The sequence below is a fragment of the Rattus norvegicus genome, chromosome 9 (assembly GCF_021556685.1).
Source record: "Rattus norvegicus strain SHRSP/BbbUtx chromosome 9, alternate assembly SHRSP_T2T, whole genome shotgun sequence".
NCBI classification, from domain to species: domain Eukaryota; kingdom Metazoa; phylum Chordata; class Mammalia; order Rodentia; family Muridae; genus Rattus; species Rattus norvegicus.
In genome coordinates this window covers 14149145-14173134 of record NC_141542.1, presented here as the reverse complement: position 1 = coordinate 14173134, position 23990 = coordinate 14149145, and the positions used below count along the sequence as shown (strand labels likewise).

Sequence of the window (23990 nt, the reverse complement as noted above, 5' to 3'; positions counted from 1 at the left end):
GACTATCTGTCTGTCTCTGTACCAATACCATGCAGTTTTTATCACTATTGCTCTGTAATACTGCTTGAGTTCAGGGATACTGATTCCCCGGGAAGTCCTTTTATTGTTGAGGATAGTTTTAGCTATCCTGGTTTTTTTGTTATTCCAGATGAATTTGCAAATTGTTTTGTCTAACTCTTTGAAGAATTGGATTGGTCTTTTGATGGGGATTGCATTGAATCTGTTTTTCGCTTTTGGTAAAATGGCCATTTTTACAATATTAATCCTGCCAATCCATGAGCATGGGAGATCTTTCCATCTGCTGAAATCTTCCTCAGTTTGGTAAAAGTTTAAGTGGGAGAGAGGCTTGAATTCATCAAAGAAGAAAATAGTTTTTAAACAGGAATGTGATTAAAACCAATTATTAATAAATTTAATCTAGTGAAGTTGAAAATTTTCTGTACAGCAAAGATCATCATTATTCAAATGTCAGCCTGCAGAATAGAAAAATATCCTGACTGATTGATTATACGTTTAAAAGAGGGTTATCATCCAAACTATATTTATAACTAAAGAGTGACCATTGAGGGGAAAAAACAATTTTAAAGTGGGTATAAAACTATTTCCCCTCACTCCCCTAAGAATAGCCAATATTAATAAACTAAATGACAACTGATCTTAGTGAGGATTTGAGGAATGGTGAACATGTATTCATTGCTGATAAAAAATTACCAATATGGAAATCAATATGAAGATTTCTCAAAAAGCAGAAAATAGATCTAGCAAAAGAGCCAGCTATACTAGCATTGGACATACATACAAAGAACACTAAAAATTCTGTGAGCTATAATAGCAACCTCAATGCAAGGTATACTTTCTGGTCTAATATGTTATGCTAATAACCAACCGCTTGGATAGAATTTATGGCCTGCTCCAAGAGAATAGAAGCCATATTTGGCACTGTTCATGATCAATAACCCGAGGTAAAATAGGTCATGATTACTAGGGGAAAACTTTATATTTTTCTGCTAAGTGAACACAGCAATAGGATGACTCCTAATGATGTAGACAACTGCATCACTCAACCCTCACAAGAGAAGCTTCTTGCAGTAGACAGTAGTTAAGAGACACTACAAGTGGACAACGTGCAAAGAGTAAGAGATTTGGAGCATTTGGCCCCAAATAGGATGACTCTGTGAAACAACTCCTCTCAAGGTTCAGTAATCTATGAAGGAAAGGAGGTAGAAAGAGACTGAAATAGTCGATGAGTCCAACAAAGAAGTATTTTCCAGACAATAGGGAAGGTGCACAAGCACTCAAAGAGAATGACCCTGACTACATGCAAAAGACAACGTTAAGCCAGACCAAAATCCTAGCACAGGGGAGAAATAGACCCAAAGTAGCATCCCTAATTAGAAGCTACTTAAAATTGGTAACTGCTAGAACTGGGAAAATGAGTTTTCTTCAGTGGAGTGAAACTGGATGTATCAATCACTCTGTAGGACAGGCTTCATCTTCAAGAATAGTGACCCAATACAAAATGGATGAATAAAAAAAAGAAAGAGAAAAAAGAGGGGGGAGGGAGGGTTAAGAGGAGGGAGAGAGAGAGAGAGACAGAGAGAGAGAGAGAGAGAGAGAGAGAGAGAGAGAGAGAGAGAGAGAATGAAATGTTGGAGGAGATTTATTGTAGATATTGAGAAGAGCATAGTCAGAGGCAGGAACAAATGGGAGAGTTCAGTGAGGACAAGACCAGCTTGAGTTTTGCCATGTGAGTAAACAAGGAACCGGGGGGGGGGGGGTCCACGGGGGGTGGGGGGGGGAGACAGACAAGACAGGCACTGCAGCAGGAGGCCCAAAGGTATAAAGAGCCCTCTGGGCTGAAAAGTTCAGGGTACAGCAGGGTCTGCACCCATTAGAACTCTATAACAAGTTAAGATTGAGGGTTGTGTGGAGATCCTAATAGGCAGCATCTGCTTTGATATGTTAAATAGACATCTCAGCCATTGTCCCAGGTTTGAAACCTAAGAATGACTTCACTTTGCTTAATTGAATCTGTACTTTTACATTTTGGTTTTGTTTTGTTTTTAAGACAAGGAAATAAAAGTACTTTGAAGATAATCTGGGAGTATTTGGGGGAGGAAAAGAATATGATCAAAATGTATGAGTTGAGGGATTTTCAGTATGTTCACAGGTTTTTGCCTCCTTCCATGTTAAAATACTGTCATCACTTCTCAAAAAAATCCTGTGGTCTTCATCTACCTTCTGAGTCCTTCCATCCCCCACATGACTCATCTATGACTCTTTAAAACTGGAAATAGATTTGTCAATTCTCCACATTTCCTGCAAGTACAGTCACTCAGGTTCTTTTGTGACTGGCTGCTTTCACAATCTCAAACGTACAGTCTCAATTTTGTAATTCTTTCAAGGCTCAGCGGTATCCTGGCTACTTTATTGTCAACTTTAAGCAAGTTAGAGTTATTTGGGAAGAGGAATTCTGAATTAAAAACAAAACAAAACACAATGCCTCTAAAAGATTTGCAAGTATGCGAGTTTGTAGGTGATTTTCTTTCTTTCTTTCTTTCTTTCTTTCTTTCTTTCTTTCTTCTTCTCCTCCACCTCCTCCTCCTCCTCCTCCTCCTCCTCCTCCTCCTCCTCCTCCTCCTCCTCCTCCTTCTTCTTCTTCCTTTTTATTAAAACTGGTATAAATCAAGCATCTTATAGTCACTAACATTTTGGGGGGGTGTTTTGTTTTCTTTTAATTTTATTTTTCTTGGATATTTTACGTACTTGCATTTCAAATGTTATCCCTTATCCACCCCCTCTTCCGAGTGGTTGTACTGAAAGATCCCACGCAGAGAGACCCTTACTCAAGTCTTGGGAAATCTCAGACCCCAGACACAGAGAGACCATTTTGGATGTAATAAATAAAGGCGAGGTTTATTAAGGAGACATATTACAGAGATCTCCGGCCAACAGGTATCCCGCAGGAGACAGAGATGTCGACCCCTGAGAGGCTGGGAGAAAGAGCATTTAAAGGCAGAGGCTGTGAGCCCAGGGGATGGGGATGTCAAAGGGGGATGCACCCAAGTCACAGGACTGGTTTATGGCTCCAGGAGATAAGGGGACCCAGAAGAATTTATGGCCCCCTGGTTCCTGGAACAGAGCTACTAAATCAGGAGAGCTACTAAATCAGGGTCTTCAGGTCCTCATTATTTTTTAAAGTTTGTCAGAATTGATGAAGCATCTGTATTTGAAACACCTCTGGTTAGGCTTGGGCCACGGGTTTCCTGGAGTGCTCTCTGCAGGACACAATGGCTGGAAAGCACAAGTAGGGGCTTAAATAAACATCACAGGGGCAGAACAAAGAACAGTTACTCACACAGGGTGATAAGCAAAGTAGTTCTCTTGCATTCCTTTTCTTTATCTTTATGGCCTGTTATTCCTGGCAGCAGGGCTTAGCCCTGAGTATATGGCTTTTGGGGCTTACTCTTTTAGTTTTAATATTTTTAAACCTTAAATTCGTATAATTTTCCTTTCAGTACCAGCTTGCAATCCCACCAACAATAGAGGAGTGTTCCTATTTCCCCACATCCTCACCATCTCAGGGTTGTTTTGATTTCCCTGACAACTAAGGATGCTGAAATTTTTTTAGGTGATTTTCAGCCATTCAGTATTCCTCAACTGAGAATTCTTTGTTTAGTTCTAGACCCCATTTTTTTAATAAGATTATTTGGTTCTCTAAAGACTTTGAAGAGTTCTTTGTATATATTAGATAGTAGCCTTCTATTAGATATAGGATTGGTAAAGATCTTTTTCTCAATCTGTTGGTTGCCATTTTTGTCCTAACCACAGTGTCCTTTGCCTTACAGAAGCTTTGCATTTTTATGAGGTCCCATTTGTCAATTCTTGATCTTAGACATAAGCCATTGGTGTTTTGTTCAGGAAACTTTCCCCTGTGCCGATGTGTTCAAGACTCTTCCCCATTTTTCTTCTATTAGTTTCAGTGAATATGGTTTTATGAGGAGATCTTTGATCCACTTGGAATTGAGCTTTGTACAAGAAGAAAAAAATGGGTCAAAAAGTGTGGCACAGATCTTTCTGGTTGCGGCCGCCACGGAGAGCTCATAAGCAACACCCCACGAGCAAACTTGAGCCTCGGGACCACAGGTAAGGCCAACTTTTCTGCTGCAAGTGACCTGCCTGGTGAACTCAAGACACACAGAGGCAAAATTCCTCTAGGACCGTACACTTCCGGTATTTAGTGGGAGTCCCAAACCTGCGGATCCCTGCCCACAGCAGGTCTCTGCTCCCAAACCCCGTGGGAGAGAGCCCTCACCACCTGGACAGGAGGGCACTCCTGAGACTGAAGAGCGGAAGAGACCACCAACACTGCCCACCCCTGCCCACATCCCTGGCTCAAGAGGAAACTGTATATGGCCTCTGAGTTCCCTTGGATAAGGGCACAGCAGCAGCGGGTCCCCTGCGTCTGAGACACCCCCAGAACCTGAAGGGACCGACCAGATAAACAGTTCTCTGCACCCAAATCCCGTGGGAGGGAGAGCTAAACCTTCAGAGAGGCAGACATGCCTGGGAAACCAGAAGAGACTGCACTCTGCACACATTACTGATTCCAGAGGAAAACACCAAACGCCATCTGGAACCCTGGTGCACGGAAGCTCCTGGAAAGGGCAGCGCAGATCTTCCTGGTTGCGGCCGCCCCGGAGAGCTCATAAGCAACACCCCACAAGCAAACTTGAGCCTCGGGACCACAGGTAAGAACAACTTTTCTTCTGCAAGCGACCTGCCTGGTGAACTCAAGACACAGGCCCACAGGAACAGCTGAAGACCTGTAGAGAGGAAAAACTACACGCCCGAAAGGAGAACACTCTGTCCCCATAACTGGCTGAAAGAAAACACGAAAACAGGTCTACAGCACTCCTGACACACGGGCTTATAGGACAGTCTAGCCACTGTCAGAAATAGCAGAACAAAGTAACACTAGAAATAATCTGATGGCGAGAGGCAAGCACTGGAACCCAAGCAACAGAAACCAAGACTACATGGCATCATCGGAGCCCAATTCTCCCACCAAAGCAAACACAGAATATCGAAACACACCAGAAAAGCAAGATCTAGTTTCAAAATCATATTTGATCATGATGCTGGAGGACTTCAAGAAAGATGTGAAGAACTCCCTTAGAGAAACACAGGAAAACATTAATAAACAAGTAGAAGCCTACAGAGAGGATTCGCAAAAATCCCTGAAAGAATTCCAGGAAAACATAAATAAACAAGTAGAAGCCCATAGAGAGGAGTCACAAAAATCCCTGAAAGAATTCCAGGAAAACATAAATAAACAAGTAGAAGCCCATAGAGAGGAGTCACAAAAATCCCTGAAAGAATTCCAGGAAAACACAATCAAACAGTTGAAGGAATTAAAAATGGAAATAGAAGCAATCGAGAAAGAACACATGGAAACAACCCTGGATATAGAAAACCAAAAGAAGAGACAAGGAGCTGTAGATACAAGCTTCACCAACAGAATACAAGAGATGGAAGAGAGAATCTCAGGAGCAGAAGATTCCATAGAAATCATCAACTCAACTGTCAAAGATAATGTAAAGCGGTAAAAGCTACTGGGCCAAAACATACAGGAAATCCAGGACTCAATGAGAAGATCAAACCTAAGGATAATAGGTATAGAAGAGAGGGAAGACTCCCAGCTCAAAGGACCAGTAAATATCTTCAACAAAATCATAGAAGAAAACTTCCCCAACCTAAAGAAAGAGATACCCATAAACATACAAGAAGCCTACAGAACTCCAAATAGATTGGACCAGAAAAGAAACTCCTCCCGTCACATAATAGTCAAAACACCAAACGCACAAAACAGAGAAAGAATATTAAAAGCAGTAAGGGGAAAAGGTCAAGTAACATATAAAGGCAGACCTATCAGAATCACACCAGACTTTTCGCCAGAGACTATGAGAGCCAGAAGATCCTGGACTGATGTCATACAGACCCTAAGAGAACACAAATGCCAGCCCAGGTTACTGTATCCTGCAAAACTCTCAATTAATATAGATGGAGAAACCAAGATATTCCATGACAAAACCAAATTTACACAATATCTTTCTACAAATCCAGCACTACAAAGGATAATAAAGGGTAAAGCCCAACATAAGGAGGCAAGCTATACCCTAGAAGAAGCAAGAAACTAATCGTCTTTGCAACAAAACAAAGAGAAGAAAAGCACACCAACATAACCTCATATCCAAATATGAATATAACAGGAAGCAATAATCACTATTCCTTAATATCTCTCAACATCAATGGCCTCAACTCCCCAGTAAAAAGACATAGATTAACAAACTGGATACACAACAAGGACCCTGCATTCTGCTGCCTACAGGAAACACACCTCAGAGACAAAGACAGACACTACCTCAGAGTGAAAGGCTGGAAATCAATTTTCCTGCCAAAACTCCACTGCCAGTGTTACTAATTACAGTAGCCTTGATGAATAAGGCAATATGTTCACTCAATGGTACATGTTACATGGGCTGGAGAAGATATTATGAAATGTAAGGACTTGAAGTATCAAAGCAGTGGATTTGATAAGTTACACAGGAAGACTGAGAAAGCTACAACTTTGAAACAGAATCATAGTTGATTGCCAAGTGATTTCCCTGAGCAAGAAAAGTTTCTGAATAATGAATAGGAAGAGAAAGTCTCTGCCACCCTTGTTCCTGCCATGTGCTTTTCTCAGCACATTTTTGGCTCGTGAAAAGCAGGTCAGTCTACGTAAGCACCTTTCTCTTTCTTCTATTGTATACCTTGAAACATTTCTCCCTGTCACAGATAAACGTAATATAGAAGATTAGTATTTTTGGTTTTTTTTCTTAAAGTGGACTACTTGTTGTTTTTATTATCTAACTTGAAGACTCCTTTAAATAATGCTCAAACAGTTTTATCTGATGTACTTGCAAATATTTCATCATGTCCTGTTGCTGATTCTCCTCAGTTTTATTTCACTTTTTTGGCTGCACTTTTAAAGCATAAGAGTTTTTTTCTTACATTTTATTTTAATTATACATTTTAATTAAAATATAATTATATCACTTTCCCTCTTCCCTTTCTCCTCTAGCCCCTCCCAAGTTTCCTCCTTGTAAGTTCTCCCCTGCCTTCCAACTCTCAAATTAATAGCTCGTCTTCCTCAATTATTATAACATATATATGTATGTTTGTGAATGCCAAAGTATCTAAATATAACTTGCCAGGGGGTTGGGGGTTTAGCTCAGTGGTAGAGTGCTTGCCTAGCAAGTACAAGGCCCTGGGTTTGGTCCCCAGCTCCAGAAAAAAGAAAGAAAAAAAGAAAGAAAAAAAAATAACTTGCCGGGTCTTCTTTTCTTGTTTCTATATATAGGGCTTCAAGGCTGACCACTTTGTTCTGGACAGCCAATTATTTAGCTCACCCCTGAGAAAGACGCCTTCCCTCAGCATTCATTAAGTGGCTGTAGTTACTTTCACAGGAATGAGACCCTATCAGATTTCTTTTTCCCTACCTCATTAGCATGTCTTTCGATATTGCTAAGTTCAGATTTTGTTTAGCAGCTGTTATAATAAAAGACTGCTTCAAAGCCGACTTCTTGTTTTTCTAGCTCTTGAAATCTTTCTTCAATCTCAACTGTGATGCTCCATGAGTCATAGATAAGGAGATATTGGATAGTTGTATACACTGGGACTAGGCTTTGTACAATTAGTTGATCTTTGTGATATTGGATACAGTTGTTATCTGTGTGATTTGCTTTAAAAAAAAACAGCTTCTTTGATGAAGGTAATAATTATAATTATATGTGAATATAAGGATATGATTTAGAATGTAGTTAGAAATTATGCTGGTGTAACAAGGTAGTGATCGTAGATTCTCTTCTACAATCCATCACTTCACTTGCCCTAGTACTGTGTAACAGTTTCCTCTAACTTATAAACATTGTGATATGCAGGGAAGCGCCTCAAGCAAAAAAGTAAACAACTCAAAATAGAAAGACCCAGAAAGGGACCATATTCTTTAGGGTAGCCAGATTCCCTCTCTCCCAGAGTAGCAATAAAGTTCCTATGTGTCACTACCAAACAAGTCAGGATACAAAGAAGACTGAGATCAGACCAGCTGCTGAAAGAGGAAAGCAGCAGAACTGCCCAGAAGATGCTTAGACCCAGAGAATCACTCAATCACTTGGAAAGGACATTCTCCACACTGTTGAATGGCCTGTAAGCTTCGTACTATGCTTTAGGTTCACAGCTTTTGTGAGTTGTCATTCACGCTGGGGTGGTGATGCAGCTTTGAGTCATTTCTGTTCCTGTAAGTAACCTACCAACCATACTCCTATGAGAAACCCCAATAAAACATTAGTTGACCAAGTTGGACTTTGGTGGCATCATACTTTGGTCTATTTTAGACTCCCTCTCCAGCGTATGAGAAAACATGTGTGTAGCATCTAATGAGGAAAAGTCCTGTCACACAACACCTAGGAAGGTGGCTGTGCTTCTAGTGCCAGGCAGGGTTTTCATCATCTTCAATCACCAACATGTGTCAATCCCTGTACCTTTATGGACATCTTGTCATGCTGGTCATTGTTGTGGTACATGTGTGCCACAGGTGAGTAGTATTGTTAATTACTTCCCTCCCTTGGCAGCTTACTTAGTATTTTTTGATACCATGGAAGGTAGACTGCAGTAAGAATCTTCCAGATTATATCCAGTTTGTATCAACTGACACCTCTATCTTAAGTGTGTGGTATCTTCTGCAATAGGGACATATCTTCACTAACAGGCAACTGAGGGCAACTGTCAGAGTCTACATTGTTTTAGGAGTTACTACACTCTTGCTGTTACTACAAGGACTACCTTGATGAACTTTTCTAAAGGATATTCCTTGTCCCCGGTATTGGAACTAAGTTTTTCTTAGTCAGTGGTTCTTAGGGGACACACTGCCAGATCTAGTGCCATATTTTAATTTAAGCATCTTCATGTACTTGTATGCTTCATACACTTATACACTTATATGCTTATAATTTTAGATATATATGAAATAATGTTTCCTTGAGACTTTTTCAAACAACCTTGATGTTATTTGTCATTCATCCCCATCTTCTGTATTGACCTTCCTTTGTACCCAGAAGCTGGATTCTCCTCCCTCATTTTTCCGTTTTCACCTCACATCACTGTCTTTTGCTATTCCTCTCATAACCCCTAATCCCCTTATCCCAATAGCCCCTTTATAGTTTCTTTGTTTCTGTGGTTACTTGTTGCATGCTGACACATGAAGAAGTGTAGACTCCCATCTGACAGAACTACAGATGAGAGAAATGTAACATGTCTGGTTTACCTCATTTTGCGTTACATCATTCAATATAATATTTTCTAGTTCTACCCATTTACCTAAAACTTCATGATCTAATGTTTTTGTTAAGGCTAATTGGAATATTATTGTGTATATTGCTATATTTCATTATCTTTTCATGTGTTGCATGACACTTAGGTGGTTTTCACTGTCTAGCTAGTGTGAATGACCATGTGTACTGACCATGGCTGACAAGTATATTGTGAAGTAGCATGTTCCTTCCTTTGGGCATAGGCCAAGGAGTGGTATATATGGATCATATACTGTATTTAATTTTTTAAGATTTTTGTGAAATCACCATATTGATTTCTAGGATGGTTGCACCAATTTTCATTCTGAATAACAATGAATGAGGGTTCCCTCTTCCCACAAGCTCCTCAACATTTGCTAGTTGATCTGTTGTCTTAGCCATTCAGACTGGGGCAAGATGAAATCTCAAGTCTGTTTCAATGTGCACTTCCCTAATTGCAGAGATACTGAACATTTTTTTTAACTGATCTGTGTTGTGTTTGTTTCCTGAGTTGAAAATTCTGTTTAGATTTTTTAGCTCATTTGTTAATTCCTAGCTCATGTTTCCTTTGACTGTTCTTTCTGAGTTCTTTATATAGCTTGGATATTAACTTTCTTTCAGAAGAATAAGTAGCAAAGATTATATCCCATTCTGCGGGTTTCTATTTTACTCAATGTACTGTTTCCTTAGCTGTAGAGAAGTTTTTAGTTTTTTGATATCATAATTCCCAGGTAAATAATTAATTCCTGGGTAAATGTCCTATTGAGCTTTCAGAAAATTATTTTTTCCATGTAAATCCTGCATGATACTGCTCAAACAGTTTCAATATTTCAGGATTCACATTGAGGTCTTTGATCCACTTGAGTCTAGTTTTTATACAGGATGATATATAGAGGTTTACTTTCATTTTTGTACATGTGGATATTCAGTTTCCTAGCATCATTTGCTGAAGACACTATTCTTCTTTAGTGTATGGTTTTATCTTTTCATCAAATATCAGATGGATATATTTTCAAGTACTCATGTTTGGGTCTTCTGTTTCATTCATCAACATGTCTCTTTTTATTCTATTATATTGAATTTTTATTGGGTATTTTGTATGTACATTTTAAGTATTATCCCCCTTTCCTGGTTTCTCTTCAATAAATGCCTATTCCACCACCACCCCCCTTTGTCTATGAGGGTATTCTACCAGCCATCCACACACTCCTTCCTGCCTCCCTGTCCTGACATTCCCCTACACTGAGTGGGGGGCAGGGCAAGGTGAGACTTGGCATTATCAAGGGCTTCTCCTTCCACTGGTGCCCAATAAGGCCATCCTCTGCTACATATGCAGCTGGAGCCATGGACTGTCCATGTTTACTCTTTGTATAGGGGTTTAATCCCTGAGAGCACTGGTTGGTTGGTATTGTTGTTCTTATGGGGTTGCAAACCCCTTCAACTCCAATAATCCCTTCTCTAACTCCTCCAATGGGGACCCCATCCTATGTTCAATGGTTAGCTGTGAGTGTTCACCTCTGTCTTTGTCATGCTCTGGAAGAGCCTCTCACAAGACAGCTATATCAGGCTCCTGTCAGCATGCACTTCTTGACATCTCAATATTGTTTGAATTTGGTGATTGTATGTACATGGGCTGTATCCCCAGGTGGGACAGGCTCTGAATGGCCATTCCTTTAGTCTCTGCTCCACACTTCATCTCCGTGTCTCCTCCAAGAATATTTTTCTTCCACCTTCTCAGAAGGACTAAAGCATCTGCAGTTTGGTGGTCCTTCTTCTTGAGCTTCGTATAGGCTATAGATTGTATCTTGGGTACACCAAGCTTTTGGGCTAATATCCACTTATAAGTGAGTGCATACCATGTGTGTGGGTTTTTTTTTTTTTTTTTGTAATTGAGTTACCTCACTCAGGATGATATTTTCTATTTCCATACATTTGCTTTGAATTTCATGAAGTCATTGTTTTTAATAGCTGAGTAGTACTCCATTGTGTAAATGTACCACATTCTCTGTATCCATTCCTCTGTTGAAAGATATCCTGGTTCTTTTGAGATGCTGGGTATTATAAATCAGAGTGCTGCTTCCAGTTTCCATCTGCACCCAGATTTGACCCAGTCCCACAGCTCTCTATACACAAACCACATGGGGGAGAGAGAGCTGTCCACCTCAGAAGTGCAGACAATCCTGAAAGTTCAGGGGAGACAACCACTTCTGCTCACAATCCTGGCCCAAGAGGAAGAGGTCACCTCGAGACCTCTGGACACAGGAACTGAGGAGCAACCTGGGACAGGACCATACAATTTTTATCACTATTGCTCTGTAATACAGCTAGAGGTCAAGGATAGTGATTCCCCCAGAAGTGATTTTATTGTAGAAGATAATTTTTGCTATCCTGAGTCTTTTGCTTTTCCAAATGAATTTGCAAATTGCTCTTTCAAACTCTATGAAAAATTGAGTTGGAATTTTGATGGGGATTACATTGAATCTGTAGATTGTGCTTGGAACGATGGCCATTTTTACAATATTAATCCTGCCAATCCATGAGCATGGGAGATCTTTCCATCTTCTGAGACCTTCTTCAATTTCTTTCTTAGGAGACTTGAAGTTCCTGTCATACAGATCTTTCACTTGCTTGGTTAGAGTCACACCAAAGTATTTTTTATTATTTGTGCCTATTTTTTTATAGATTTTTTTCTTTATCTTTATTAACTTGGGTATTTCTTATTACATTTCGATTGTTATTCCCTTTCCCAGTTTCTGGGCCAACATCCTCCTAGCCCCTCCCCCTCCCCTTCTCTATGGGTGTTTCCCTCCCCATCCTCCTCCCATTACTACCCTCTCCCCATCAATCACGTTCACTGGGGGTTCAGTCTTGGCAGACCAAGGGCTTCCCCTTCCACTGGTGCTCTTACTAGGCTATTCATTGCTACCTATGAGGTTGGAGCCCAGGGACAGTCCATGTATAGTCTTTAGGTAGTGGCTTAGTCCCTGGAAGCTCTGGTTGGTTGGCATTGTTGTTCATATGGGGTCTATTTTGAAGGTATCAATTCCCTAATTTCTTTCTCAGCCTGTTTATCCTTTGATTAGAGGAAGACTACTGATTTGTTTGAGTTAATTTTATACACAGCCTCTTTGCTGAAGTTGTTAATCAGGCTTACAACTCTCTGGTGGAACTTTTGGTTTCACTTAAGTATACTATCATATCATTTTCAAATAGTGACAGTTTGACTTCTTCCTTTCTAATTTGAATCCCTATGACCTCCTTTTGTTGTCTGATTGTTCTGTCTAGGACTTCAAGTCCTGTATTGAATAAGTAGGGAAAGAGTGGGGAGCCTTGTCCAGTCCCTGATTTTAGGGGGATTGCTTCAAGTTTCTCTCCATTTACTTTAATGCTGGCTACTGGTTTGCTGCATACTGATTTACTGTGTATAGGCATGGGCCTTGAATTCCTGATCTTTCCAAGTCTTTTAAGATGAACGGATGTTGAATTTTGTCAAATGCACTCTCAGCATATAATGAGATGTTCATGTGATTTTTTCTGTGTTTGTTTATATAGAAGATTAGGTTGATGTATATTGAACCATCCTTGTATCACTGGGAGGAAGCCTACTTGATCATGATGGATGGTCGTTTTGAAAAATTCTTAGATTCATTCGTGAAAAATTTTTTTTAGTATTTTTGCCTCAACACTCATAAGGAAAAATGGCCTTAAGTTCTCTTTCTTTTTTGGTTCTTTGTGTGCTTTCGGTATAAGCATAATCATGGCTTCATAGCAGGAATTGCGAAGAGCAACTTCTGTTTCTATTTTGTGGGATAATTTAGACAGTATTGATATTAGGTCTTGTATGAAGGGCTGATAAAATTCTGTACTAAACCCATGGTCCAGGGCTTTTATTCATTGGGAGACTTTTAATGGCTGCTTCTATTACGTTAACAGTTATAGGCCTGTTTAGATGGTTTATCTGATCCTGATTTAACTTTGATACCTGGCTTCTGTCTAGAAAATTGTCCATTTCATCAAGATTTTCTAGTTTTGTTGATATAGTCTTTTGTAGTAAGATCTGACGATTTTTTGAATTTCCTCAATTTCTGTTGTTATGCCTCCCTTTTCATTTCTGATTTTGTTAATATGGACACTATCTGTGTGCGCTCTGATAAGTCTGGCTAAGGGTTTATCTATCTGGTTGAATTTCTCAAAGAACCAGATCCTGATTTTGTTGATTCTTTGCATAGTCCTTTTTGTTTCTACTTGGTTGATTTCAGCCCTGAGTTTGCTTATTTTCTGCCTTCTACTACTCTTGGGTTTATTTGCTTCTTTTTGTTCTAGAGCTTTTAGGTGTACAGTCAAGCTGCAAATGTACGCTCTCTCCAGTTTCTTTTGGAGGCACTCAGAGCTACGTGTTTTCCTCTTAGCACTGTTTTATTGTGTCCCATAAATTTAGGTATTTTGTGTCTTCATTTTCATTAAATTCTAAAAAGTCTTCAATTTCTTTATTTCTTCCTTGAACAAGTTGTCATTGAGCAGAACGTTGTTCAGCTTCCATGTTTATGCAAGCTTTCTTTCATTTTTGTTGTTACTGGAGACCAATCTTAGTCTGTGGTAATTTGATAAGATGTATGGGATTATTTCAATCTTCTTGTATCTGTTGAGGCCTGTTTTGTGACTGATTATATGGTCAATTTTGGGAAAGGTATCATGAGGTGCTGAGAAGGTATAGTCTTTTGTTTTAGGATGAAACGTTCTGTAGATATCTGTTAGGTCCATTTGGTTCATAACTTCTGTTAGTTTCTCTGTGTCTCTGTTGATACTGAATTTTTAAAATAGTAGTGTTACTTTAGCTGTATAATGTGTCTTGGAAGTTATTTTCTCCTAAAAAATTGGATATTTTTTACTTACATGTTGAATGTTATTCCCTTTCCCAGTTCCCTGACCCAAAGCTCCCTATCCAGTCCCCTCCATTTCTTCAATAAGGGTATTATTTCCCTTCCCCAACCACCCCCATTCCACTGCCCGTGACATTCCCCTGCATTGGGGGTCCTGCCTTGGCAGAAAGAAGGACTTCTCCTTCCACTGGTGCCCACAAGGCCATCCTCTGCTACATATGCAGCTGGAGCCATAGATATGTCCATGTGTACTCTTTAGATAGAGTTTAATCCCTGAGAGCAATGGTTGGTTGGTTTTGTTCTTCTTATGGGGTTGCAAGCCCCTTCAGCTCCATTAATCCTTTCTCTAACTCCTCCAATGTGGATCCCATTTTAAGTTCAATGGTTGAATGCAAGCATCCACCTCTGTATTTGTCACGTTCTTCTTGAGCCTCTCAGGAGACAGATGTATCAGGGACCTGTCATCATGTACTTCTTGATTTCATAGATAACAACCTAGTTTTGGTGGCTATAAATAGTTAGAGACATATATACCTATACCTATACCTATACCTATTCATATACCTATACCTATACCTATACCTATACATATACATACACATACACATACACATACACATGCTGTATCCCCACATGGGGCAGGCTCCATATGGCCATTCCTTCCGTCTCTGCTGCAACATTTGTCTCCATATCCCCCCTATGAATATTTTTGTTCCCCCTTTTAAGAAAAACTGAAGCGTCTGCACTTTGGTAATCCTTCTTCTTGAGGTTCATGTGATCTGTATATTGTATCTTGGGTAATTTGAGCTTTTGGGCTAATATTCACTTATCAGTGAGTGTAAACCATGTGTGTTTTTCTGTGACTGGGTTACCTCATGCAGGATGATATTTTCAAGTTCCATCCATTTGCCTATGAATTTCATGAACTCATTGTTTTTGATAGGTGAGTAGTATACCAATATGTAGATATATGATATTTTCTGTATCATTTCCTCTGTTGAAGGGCATCTTGGTTTTTTACAGCTTCTGGCTAGTATAAATAAGGCTGCTATGAACAGAGTGGAGTATACATCCTTGTTCTATGTTAGAGCATCTTTTGGGTATATGCCCAGGAGAGGTATAGCTGGGTCCTCAGGTAATGCAATGTCCAATTTTTTGAGGAACCTCCAAACTGATTTCAAGAGTGATTGTAGCAGTTTGCAATCCCACAAACAATAGAGAAATGTTCCTCTGTTCTACATCCTCACTAGCATATATTGTCACCTGAGTTTTTGACTGGCATGAGGTGGAATCTCAGGTTTGTTTTGATTTGCATTTCCCTGATGACTAAGGATGTTGAACATTTCTTTAGGTACTTCTCAGCCATTCAATATTCCTCAGCTGAGAATTCTTTGTTTAGCTCTGGACCCCATTTTTATACGGTTATTTGTCTCTCTGGAGTCTAACTTCTTGAGTCTTGTATATTTTGGATATTAGCCCTCTATTGGATAAAGGACTGCTAAAGATCTTTTTGCAATCTGTTGGTTGCCGTTTTGTCCTAATATCAGTGACCTTTGCCTTACAGAAACTCTGCAGTTTTATGAGGTACCATTTGTTAATTCTTAATCTTAGAGCATAAACCATTGGTGTTCTGTTCAGAAAATTTGTCGCACTGCCCAAAATGTCTTTGAGGTTCTTCCCCACTTTTTCTTCTATTAGTTTGAGTGTATCTGGGTGAATGTGGAGGTCCTTGATCCACTTGAACTTAAGCTTTGTACAAGGTGATAATAATGGGTTGATTTGCATTCTTCTACATGCTGACTTCAGTTGAAAAAGCACCATTTGTTGAAAATGCTATCCTTTTTCCATTGGATGGTTTTTGACTCCTTTGTCAAAGATCAAGTGACCATAGGTGTGTGGGTTCATTTCTGTGTCTTTGAACTATTCCACTGATCTACCTACCTGTCTCTATACTAATACCATACAGCTTTTATGACTATTGCTCTGTAATACTGCTTGAGGTCAGGGATGGTGGTTCCCGTAGCACTTCTTTTATTCTTGAGGATAGTTTTCACTATCCTGGGCTTTTTGTTATTCCAAATGAATTTGCAAATTGTTCCCTCTAATTCTGTGAAGAACTGAGTTGGAATTTTGATAGGGATTACATTGAATCTGTAGATTGCTTTTGACAAAATAGCCATTTTTACTATATTAATCCTGACAATCCATGAGCATGGGAGATTTTTCCATCTTCTGAAATTTTCTTCAATTTCTTCCTTCAGAGACTTGAAGTTCTTGTCATATGGGTTTTTTACTTCCTTTTTAGAGTTACATCGAGGTATTTTATGGTATTTATGACTGTTGTAAAGTGTGCCATTTCCCTAATTTCTTTGTCAGCCTGATTATACTTTGAGTAGAGGAAGATTTTTCATTGAGTTAATTTTATATCCAGCCACTTTGCTGAAGTTGTTTATCAGGCTTAGTAGTTCTCTGGTGGAACTTTTGAGGTCACTTAAGTATACTGTCATATCATCTGAAAATGGTGATATTTTGACTTCTTCCTTTGAAATTTGTATCCCTTTGACTTCATTGTGTTGTCTGATTGCTCTGAATAGGACTTCAAGTACTATATTGAATAAGTAGCAAGAGAGTGGGCGGCCCTGCCTAGTCCCTGAGTTTAATGGGATTGCTTCAAGTTTTTCTCCATTTAATTTAATGTTGGCTACTGGTTTGCTGTATGTTGCTTTTACTATGTTTAGGTATGGATCTTGATTTCCTGATCTTTCCAAGACTTCTCATGAAGAGGTGTTGAATTTTGTCAAGTGATTTCTCACTAACTAATGGAATGATCATGTGTTTTCTTTTTCTTTGAGTTTGTTTACATAGTGGATTATGTTGATGGATTTCGGTATATTGAACCATTCCAGTATCTCTGGGATGAAGCCTACTTGATCATGATGGATGATCTTTTTGATGTGTTCTTGGATTTTGTTTGCGAGAATTTTATTATTATTGCATTGATCTTCATAAGGAAATTGGTCTGAAGTTCTTTTTATACCTGAAGGGTTTAGGTATAAGCATAATTGTGGCTTCATAGAAAGAATTGGGTAGTATTCCTTTAGTTTGTATTTTGTGAAATAGTTTGACAGTATTTTCTTGTATGAAAGTCTGATAGAATTCTGCACTAAACCCATCTGGTCCTGGGCTCTTTTTATTTGAGGGACTTTTAATAACTGCTTCTATTTCTTGGGAGTTATGGGCCAGTTTCGATGGTTTATCTGATCCTGATTTCCTTTGGTACCTGGTATCTGTCTACAAAATTTTCCATTTCATCAAGATTTTCCAGTTTTGTTGAATATAGGCTTTTGTAATAGGATGTGATGATTTTTCTAATTTCCTCAGAATTCCTTGTTAATTCCTTTTCATTTCTGATTTTGTCAATTTGGATATGCTCTCTGTGCCTCTGGTTAGTCTGGCTAAAGGTTTCTCTATCTTGTAATTTTCTCAAAGAACCATCTTCTGGTTTTGTTGATGCATTTTATACTCCTTTTTTGTTCCTACTTGGTTGATTTCAGCCCTGAGTCTGATTATTTCCTGCCTTCTACTCCTCCTGGGTGTATTTGCTTCTTTTTGTTCTAGAGCTTTTAGGCATGCTGCCAAGCTGCTAATGTATGTTATGTCCTGTTTCTTTTTGGAGGCACTCAGAACTATGAGTTTTCCTCTTAGCACTGCTTTCATTGTGTCCCATAAGTTTGGGTATGTTGTTTCTTTATTTTCATTAAATTCTAAAAAGTCTTTAATTTCTTTCTTTATTTCTTCCTTGACCAAGTTATCACAGTATAAAGCATTGTTCAACTTCCATGTATATGTGGGCTCTCTGTCACTTTTGTTTTATTGAAGACCAGCCTTACCACGTGGTCATCTGATAGGATACGTCAGATTATTTCAATCCTCTTGTATCTGTTGAGGCCTGCTTTGTGACTGATTATATGATCAATTTTGTAGAATGTACCATGAGGTGTTGAGAAAGGGGTATATCCATTTGTTTTACGATGAAATGTTCAAAAATATCTGTCAAATCCATTTGGTTCATAACTTCTGTTAGTTTCTCTATGTCTCTGTTTAGTTTCTGTTTCCATGATCTATCCATTGATGAGAATGGGGTGTTGAAATCTCCTACTATTATTTTGTGAGATACAATATGTGATTTGAGCTTTAATAAGGTTTCTTTTATGAATGTAGATGCCCTTGCATTTGGAGCATAGATATTTAGGATTGAGAGTTCATCTTGGTGGATTATTCCTTTGATGAATATGAAATATCCTTCCTTATCTTTTTTGATGACATTTGGTTGAAAGTCAATTTTATTTCATATTAGAATGGCAACTCTAGCTTGTTTCTTCCAGCCATTTGCTTGGAAATTTGTTTTCCAGCCATTTACCCTGAGGTAGTGTCTGTCTTTGTCTCTGAGGTGTGTTTCCTGCATGCAGCAAAGTGCTGGGTCCTCTTTACATATCCAGTCTGTTAGTCTATGTCTTTTTTCGGGGGGAATTGAGTCCATTGATGTTGAGATATATTAAGGACTAGTGATTGTTGCTTCCTGTTCTTTTCATATTTAAAACTGGAATTCGGTTTGTGTGTCTCTCTTCTTTTGGTTTTATTGCAAGGAGATTACTTTTTTGCTTTTTTCTGTGGAGTAGTTTCCCTCCTTGTATTTGAGTTTTCCATCTATTCTCCTTTGTAGGGCTGGATTTGTAGAAAGATATTGTGTAAATTTGGTTTTCTCATTGAATATCTTGGTTTCTCTATTTATGTTAGTTGAGAGTTTTGCTGGATATAGTAGCCTGGGCTGGCATTTCTGTTCTCTTAGGGTCTGTATGACATCTGCCCAGGACCTTCTGGCATTCATAGAATCTGGTGAGAAGTCTGCTGTATTTCTGATAGGTTCACCTTTTTATGTTACTCGGCCTTTTCCCCATACTGCTTTTAATACATTTTCATTGTTTTGTTCATTTGGTATTTTGACTATTATGTGACAAGAGTTAATTCCTTTTTGGTCCAATCCATTTGGAGTTCTATAGGCTTCTTGTATGTTTATGGTCATCTCTTTCTTTAGGTTAGGGAAGATTTCCTCTATAATTTTGTTGAAGAAATTTAGTGACCCTTTAAGTTAGGAATCTTTGCTCTCTTCTATACCTATTATCCTTTGGTTTGATCTTCTCATTGTGCCCCAGATTTCCTAGAGGAGCTTTTTGCATTTTACATTATCTTTGATGGTTATGTTGCTGTTTTCTATAGTATCTTCTGCCCCTGAGATTCTCTCTTCTAGCTCTTGTATTATGTTAGTGATGCTTGCATCTGTGACTCCTCATCTCTTTCCTAGGCTTTCTATCTCCAGGGTTGTCTCCCTTTGTGCTTTCTTTTTTGTTTCTATTTCCATTTTTGAAACCTGGATGGTTATGTTCAATTCCTTCACCTGTTTGGTTGTGTTTTCCTATAATTCTTTAAGGGATTTTCTGTTTCCTCTTTAAGGGCTTCTATTTGTTCAACCGTGTTGGCCCGTATTTCTTTAAGGAAGTTATGTCCTTCTCAAAGTCCTCTATCATCATCCTGAGATGTGATTTTGAATCTAAATCTTGTTTTGGTGGGAGAACTGGTTTCTGATGATGCCAACTAGTCTTGGTTTCTGTTGCTTAGGTTCCTGTGCTTGTCTCTTGCCATCAGGTTTTCTCTGGTGTTAGCTTGTCTTTCTGTCTCTGACAGTGACTTGACCTTCCTTTTAGCCTGTGTGTCAGTACTCCTGTAGACCTGTTTTCTTTCAGCCAGATCTGGGAACAGAGAGCTACTCCTGACTTTGTGTGTCCTAAGGCTACCAGGTGGGTCGCTTGGAGCAGAAGAGTAGGTCTTCTGTCTGTTCTCAAATGTGTAGGTGCTCCTGCTGACTGGCTTTTGGCTCTCAGGGCAGGCAGAAACCAGAAGGGTTCTGCCTCTGACTACTCCTAGGTCCCTGTGTCCAGAGGGCACAGAGGGCATTAGGCAGGTCCTTATGGGATTGGGAATGTGGGCAGAAGTAGTTGTTTCCTCTGAGCTCTCAGGATTATCTGCACTTCTGAGAGTCCAGCTCTCTGCTCCATGGGATCTGGGTGCAGGGAGCTGTGGTACCAGTTCAGTTCACTTCTGGGTGCAGGCAGAAACCAGAAGGTTCCTGCCATTGACTGCTCCTATATTCCAGTATCCAGAGGGCACTAGGCAGGGTCCTCTTGGGCCAGGAATGTGAGCAGAAGTGGCGGTCTCCCCTGAGTTCTCAGGATTGTCTGTACTTCTGAAAGTGCAGCTCTCTTCCCAACAGGATTTGGGTGCAAGACGTGTCTTTAACTTTTTATTAGTAATTTCCCCACTATTTTCTCAGAATTACTTTGGTTTCTGATGTTATTTTTATTTCCGTATGATTTTTTAGAATTTTTCTATTTCTTTGACTAATTTTGGGGGGTATTTATTTTAACATTGCACTGAGCTTTAAATCACTTTTGGTAGGATGACAGTCTCACTATATTAATTCTACCAGTGCATAAATATTTTAAACCTTTTCACTTTCTAGCTTCTTTCTTATTTCTTTCATTAGGTATTTGAAGTTTATATTGTAGATGCTATTGTAAATGTGAATATATTCGTGATCTCTTGGTGTATTTGTTGGTGTTGTATAGAAAGGCTCCTGATTTTGTAAGTTGACGTGGTGTCCTGCCATTTTGCTGAAATTGTCTAGACGTTTTCTAGTAGCATTTTGGGATCACTTAAATGTAATATCACATCATCTGCAAATTGAGATAATTTAACTTCTTTTTCTATTTGTACCGCTTTCTTTAATTTCCTTCTCTTGCCACATTATTCTGCCTAGAGAGAAGCATATCTTTAATTTTCATGAATCTGAATCCTTCCATTAAACATGTTTTGTCTTTTTGCCAAGGATCTTCAATTTATACTTGTGAAGTTTTGGTCTCACTTCTCCTTTGAGGTATGTCCATATGCAACCTGTTCCCTTCTGTTTGTGTCTTAGCTAAGGTTTTACTTCTGTAAACAGACATCATAACCAAAACAACTCTTATAGGGACAACATTTAATTGTGGCTGGTTTACAGATTCAGAGTTTCAGTCCCTTATCATCAAGACAGGAGCGTGCCAGCATCTAGGCAGTCTTGACACTGGAGGATCTGAGAGTTCTACAGCCTTCTGAAAGCTTCTAGAAGACTGAATTCCAGGCAGGTAAGAGAACAGTCTCTCAAAACCCACCCCCATAGTGACAAACTTCCTCCAAGCCACACTGCCTAATAGTGCCATTCCTCGGCCAAGCATATTCAAACCACCAGTTTGTATGTTTCACTTCACTTTTTTTTTTTTACTTTTTAATTGCTTAGCTTTATTAGTTTCATGCCATTTATACTCTTACATATAATTTCAATGCATCCATTGTACATTTATTTATTTATTTATTTATTTATTTTCCATTTTCCAATGGCTGGTGTGTTGGGGTCTGAGACACAGATGGAAGAAAACTGGAGCTGCAATGAATGCAGACTTTTTATTTTTCATTTCCACTGACCAATAAACAGAAGTACAGGTGCACCCAACCACGGACATGCATTAACTCGTCATGAGAAATCTAGGTAGGCTAAGTAAGGTGAGAGAATGTTTGTCACTCCCAAAACTATCTGGAGAGGAAGAGTGGAGGGCTGGCATTGAGATACAGTGTGGACAAGCTAAGTGGTCTCCGTCTGAAAGTTGGCATTCATCCACAAACGTTAAAAAAAAATAAGAAAAGGCTGTAGATTAAAAAAGAAACAGAAAATACTGCTTTCATAAAGATCTGATTGCCTTGGCACTGGCCCTGTGGGCAAAATCAAACACCCTCCTCCCCAGCTGTATCACAGGAGGGATGCTGGGGTTTTTAAAGGATGGAGCCTAGGGGATAGCGGTTCAGGTACAGATGATGAACTTTCAGACAATGGTCTGTAAAATCCAGGACTGACTGGTCAAGGTGACTGAAGGTATATTAGATATTTCCCCACAAAAATACTATTTGGATGCTCCCCGCTCCCTCCCTCCCCGGATGGGACACATCCTCCTATTTTTTTTCTTTTCTTTTCTTTTCTTTTTTTTTAATTTTTTAATCCCTTGGGCAATACATAGCCTCACTTCCAATTTGAAACAAGTTAGTATAGGATACAGAGACAGAGAGAGCTTGAGACCGGTCCTTTGCGAGTGACCTCTGATGGCCACGCTTTGTTCTGAGCTGGAGACCGGTGCCTGGGGGGCCTTGGCCGCGGAACTGGGCGCCTCAGAGGCCGCGAGCGTCTCTGTGGACCAGGGCGCGGGCTCCGCAGTGCTAGGTTTAGAATCTGAAGCCGCCTGGGCCGCGTCGCTTTTCGCCTCGCGGCCAGCGGCGGGAGCCTCAGTCTTTTTGGCCTCGCCCCCCTCCTGGGGCGCGCGATCCGGCGCGCGGGTGCCCTCGGCGCTCGGCGCTCGCCTCGCCGGCCTTGGGGGTCTCGCCGCCCATCGCGGGCCCGGGCCAGGCCGCCTCCTGCTCAGGCACTGGCTGGGGCTCGGGCTGCTCCTCCGTGGCGCCCTCGCTCTTCTCGGGCTGGGCCTTGGGCGCCTCCTCCTTACCGGCCGCCTGTTGGTCGGCCTCCTTTTCCTCAGCCCATGCCTCCCCATCTGGAGTGTCCTTGGGCTTCTCTGCGCTCTCCTTGACCTCAGTGGTGTGGGCGGCCGTCTGGGGTTCTCTCTCCTTTGGGGTCCCCTCCTCCTCGGTGCCCGCGCCTTTAGCCTTCTTGTCTTTGTCCTTGGCCTTCTCCTCATTCACATTGTAACCCTTCTTGCTCAGCTTGCCTCCCATCATGGAGTTCCTCTCCTCAGAGGAGCCGATGAGAAGAGTTCACTTCACTTTTTTAAAGTATGTGCTTGAAAGTCACTCAGTCTATTTCATAGCAAGTGTTTATGATTTTTCAAGACTGTGACTGCTAGAGAAATAACTCAGTGGTTAAGAGCATGTGTTCCTCTTGCAAAGGACACAAGTTCATTCAATTCCTGGCACCTACATGATAAATCACAACTATAAATCCAATTCCAGGAGGTGTATAAACAAACATACAGGCAGGCACTCACACATTTCAAACAAAAGATGAACAGAAAAGAATGCATATGTATATGGACTTTAGTTCTGGGCCCTTAGTACCTCTACCTGCGAAGAATGAATCAAAGTTTCAGACCTTTTTTCTTCCAGTGGTAGGTACTGAATAATCCTCAAATGATATCTCAAGCAGAAATATGGTACCATCACTTTAGAATATTATGTGGATAATGTATCGTTTTAAGGAATTCTACTTTTAAAAGGTAGTATTTGCTCTATCTCTTTCTCTCTTTGAGTCTTTGAGTGTGTGTGTGTGTGTGTGTGTGTGTGTGTGTGTGTGTGTGTGTGTGTATGGTGTGTGTGCATGTGTGTGTGTGTTATAAAGTGATGTGGATGTGTACAATACACATGTGTGCTATGTTGACTGTCTTGCAAAGGTTATTAAGATTGTATTTAACCAGACCCGGTGAGAGAGAGACCCAACCGCCTGGTCAGGTGGGCACTCCTGAGGCTGCAGAGCGGAAGAGACCACCAACACTGCTCACCCCTGCCCACATCCCTGGCCCAAGAGGAAACTGTATAAGGCCTCTGGGCTCCCGTGGGGGAGGGCCCAGGA

The 23990-nt window shown here is 40.1% G+C and overlaps 1 pseudogene; it reads right to left on the bottom strand.

Annotated features, from left to right (window-relative positions):
• Nucleotides 1-3244: 3244 nt before the first annotated feature.
• Nucleotides 3245-23216, bottom strand: LOC148003343 (brain acid soluble protein 1-like; annotated as a pseudogene).
• Nucleotides 23217-23990: the final 774 nt, after the last annotated feature.